Genomic DNA, 4,252 nt, shown 5'->3' on the forward strand with positions numbered 1-4,252 from the left:
ACCAGAATATCACTGTGCACTTTTTTTTAGATACCACCCTATAGTACATTAAATGAATACCCAATACCTTCATAGTTCTACAAACATATAATGTTTTGAAAAACCTGGTATGTACAATGCAATGAGCAGTTTTTAAACTCGTTGTGCTATATATTTTCATAGACACAGATAACATGAAAAAGCTCATCATCTTGCAACAGGAAAGTTGAATATCTTGTGCGGTCTTACGTAGATGATATCACAAGCTGCAAAATGTATTTACTTACCCGATAAATAATATTGTCTGGATATATTTAGAATCCTTTCATTTCCTTAAATGGAGTAATTGAACGTGCAATTAGAACAAAAAAAAACAAAAATAAGAAACGTGAGCATTTTTTAACAGAACGACGCTCCAGTGTGTGAGCTCTTTTCACAATGCACGTAGCACCCTCTTGTGGCCGAGTTCTCACACTACATCTAACGCATTGACCAATAGAAAAGGCGGTGGCTGCAGCTCAATGTTTTCACTTTATTTCAACTAACGACAAAAAGAAACGTTTTGCTTTTACTAAATACCTACAACTTACTGCTCACTCATTTTTTAAGTTCACTTAAATTAAACAAACTAATTACTTTATTGTTACCTAATAAAGGTAAAGACACCACAACAATATACTTTAAAAGAACACTCATTCAGCTGCATTACAACATTTATTTAAAAAAAAAAATGCATAATTTACAAATCGAGTCTGAATAATAAACATTTGACATTGTTATTACTTCTGATTCCAATTCTCCAATATAAAACATGTGTTTTATTACTCACGTAATAACCTTACAATAATCAATAAAATGACTGTTCTTCATCCTCTTGTCATATTCGATGTAAAAGCGAATTGTAAAATCAGGCACCAATGAGAATTACATTCGTGAACATGTGACATTTGAAAATAACAGAACAATCTATTGGCTCGTATTTCCCCTTCAACAACACAAAACACGTCAGTGACATAGAGGAGGTCAGGTCAGGTCAGGTGAACTCAGAATGACCTTATTCTCCTGACACCACGTTCCGCGTTCCAGTGACGTTTGGTGAGGTCAGTAAGGGACATATCGCCGCTAGTTATAGGGAACACGTCATTACCCACAATGCAATGGGGGCATCGTTTGGCCCCTTTCAGACCCAATAACGTGAAAAATAAAGTATTTAATGCGACTAAAAACGTTGGAAATATCTTATTGGACGTTACCAAGCCATGGACATCAAAAAAAAAAAAAAGAAACACCGAGCCAGAAAAAGTGCAAACCGTGCAAACCGTGACTGATATCTTTAGTCGCGGTATAGGCCTCTACTTCGAGAAATTCTATACGGCGGTAATCCAAAGTAAGCATTAGGCAACATTAGGTAAGGTAAGTATGTACTGCTGTTGATGGCAGTGTGGTACGGCTGGGTGGCCGGCGCAGGCTGTGACTTCTAGTTGGCCTGCCGGCAAGGTGGCGGGTGGGACGCCGGCTTGTCAGCTAGAGGTCCGAGACAGCAGCCTGTTCTGGACGCCTGGCCGGGCCACTGGGGGGGGGGGACCCCCTCACCCCCTCAAATATGTTTAATGAAATAACCAATCCCACATTACATTAGTGAACACGTAAATGGTGGAACATTTCCTTCATGAAATAGTTCATTAGAAAAGAGTGGTATAATGGTATAAATATCTCAAATTCAATTCATTTCAAGTCACATCTAACTGGCTAAACAAATACTTTTGATACCTACATACAGTACGTTAAGCCAATAAAACTTCTAGACCCCCGCCCCGAGCTCTTCCCCCACAGCTCATTTACTATGTGAACACAGCAAATAATAAGCATAAGTAAAAACATCCAATTGCCTCACATTTTGGACTTCAGCTAAACAAAGGTATTATTATTAACACACACAAACACACACATATGAATATATTATGAAAGGTGTTAATATTTTGATGGCCGTTCGAGCTCAGCAGTGAATAAATACACCTGCAGCCATTCTTCTCTCTAGAGTACGCATCATTCACATAGAAACAAAAAAAATGGAAAATAGGGGCGGGTTCAAAAGTTGCCCTTTCAAAACTTAAATTCATGAAAATCTATTTACTGTTAAAATGAATAACCAAGAGGGCCCAATTAGTGACGTTTCATTGGATAAAGACATGAGCTTGCAGAAAAAACCTACCAAGGTTTTCTCCGTTATTTTGCTAGTCACTTTTTCAGCATTGACCTGGCTGTCATTTGCAATTTGTCCCTCGTGTTTTCCAACGGCGGCTATAAAAGTCTCTGATAGCAAACAGATCTGGGACACTGCTTTATTTAGTTTAGGTTGCAGTCACCCATGGAGCCAAGGGTTTTTACTCCGAGTGAGTGATGTATCATTACTAAAGCAGTAGTAAAATACGACAGCAGACTTTTTACAAAGGCAGATTGCCATGAATCGATTTCAAATATAGGAAATATATTCAATAAAATAATTATGAAATCATATCATAAAAAACAAGGTCCACTGACAAAGTCACAGTATTTAATTGCAGGTATTTAATTTCAAGGCTGGCACGATGAATTCTCAAGCTGCACGGTCATCTCCCACCTGGGAAAGACTATTTTGTCGACTTGTGCAGGAGTGTCCGAGGCTGGGAGCCGTACGTTAGTTAGACGAACAGTTGGATGACGGGTTGTACAGAATCTGTTGAATGAAAACCACAACAGCGCTGGTGAGGGCAGGTGTCTCAGTCTCGCGGCCGCATCCTGCCCGCCGCAGGTGTCCGACTAGCGCCGCCGGACCGTCAGCGCCGCCCCCTCGCCGGGTACCGGTCGCCGGTCGGACCGTCAGCACCACACTTCAATATTAACCCCGAAGTTTAGTTTCTGACTCACCGATCAGTCGATTATTTGTACGTAAAATCCACCCGCCGCTGTTTCCTCGTGAAGACGTCGATCGCAGCGGTGTAAACTCGTCTCAGATCGGTGATATCGTTGAACACCGCCGTCATATTGAATTTCGCGGGGATTAGCCTTACAACGTGGCTGGCGTAGTGACGTCACCGCGCAAATGTCCAGCAATATCTCGATTTTAATTGGTCCATGTGAAACGTAACGCAGATGATTACTTGTATAACTTGCAAAGGCACAGCAGAGTTGTAATTTTCGCCGTAACCCTGTGAGTGACTAATAATTGGCGCTATAAACACATAAAGTGTTCTCTTATAGTGTGAGGCACTTAAACAAACAGACCAAAAAAAATTGAATCGAAATCATATGTGCAAGTATTTACTCAGATACATCAGACATCTTTCCTCCAAGATTCACATGTTGCATGTAATATATTTCCACAAATACAAGTTGAAGTAGTCTAAAAGAAAGGATACGAATTCCTGAAAACACAGGTCATAGTGAACTTCGAGCTTAGTCCAGCACATCGTTCAGTACAACATATTATCATTCTACACTGTGCACAGACCACAACTGATTTGAATAGCATTTAGTAATAAATAATTTTTAAAAATTGTAGCCAAATGTTTTTTAGTGATAGGGATTCTGTTTGGGTCTCAAACAGACAACTCTGGTCAAATGCTATTCTTGCATGGTCAGTTAACGATTCGCTTCATTGAAGCTGCAATAAAACAAAGGAAAGAAGCGTGAACATGCACACAATCCTTAAAGAGAACAAGAATCGCTGAAATTGCTAAAATTTGATTATTGAAAGCGTTGGCAACGAATTTCATTATCGATTCGTTGTGTCGGTTCAAAGAAAGACGCAGAATGCTTTTGTCTGCATATATTTCTATTTCTATTGCATCAATGTAATTTCATTTAATATTGCACTTTTTGTATATATTGTGGATGTAGTAAAATTACCTGTTCACTGTTTATGTGTTTTGTGTTATTGACGGGAAATACGAGCCACTAGATTGCTGTGTTATTTTTCAATGGTCACGCGTTGACGATCTCCTAAATGCGTGTACAACGTACAAGGTTTGGGGATTGGTCATTTCATTGAACATATTTGGCTTCACCCAGCCACCTAGCTGACCGGCCGGCGCCCGACCCACCACCTTGCCAGTCGGTCAGCTAAGCGGCCAAGCCAGCAAACTTACATTGCTAAGTTGAATAAACAGGTACTATACGGTCATGTGAACTTAGAGAGATCAGTCCAGAGCTGAGTTAAACACAACATTACGAGTTGTACCAAATTGTAAATCCAATTTGATTTTTCTCAAAAGTCTCCAACATTTGGTGGCAG

At 39.9% G+C, this 4,252-nt stretch overlaps 1 long non-coding RNA gene across 1 annotated transcript; it reads right to left on the minus strand.

The window, feature by feature from the left end:
* Window positions 1-674: 674 nt before the first annotated feature.
* LOC144389358 (uncharacterized) lies at window positions 675-3,021 on the minus strand. The gene is made up of 2 exons (XR_013453349.1): window positions 2,887-3,021; window positions 675-2,695 (listed from the first exon to the last, which is right to left on the minus strand). It is a non-coding gene; the product is annotated as an uncharacterized LOC144389358 (long non-coding RNA).
* Window positions 3,022-4,252: the final 1,231 nt, after the last annotated feature.

This window comes from Gasterosteus aculeatus, chromosome 18 (genome assembly GCF_964276395.1).
Source record: "Gasterosteus aculeatus chromosome 18, fGasAcu3.hap1.1, whole genome shotgun sequence".
NCBI lineage: Eukaryota > Metazoa > Chordata > Actinopteri > Perciformes > Gasterosteidae > Gasterosteus > Gasterosteus aculeatus.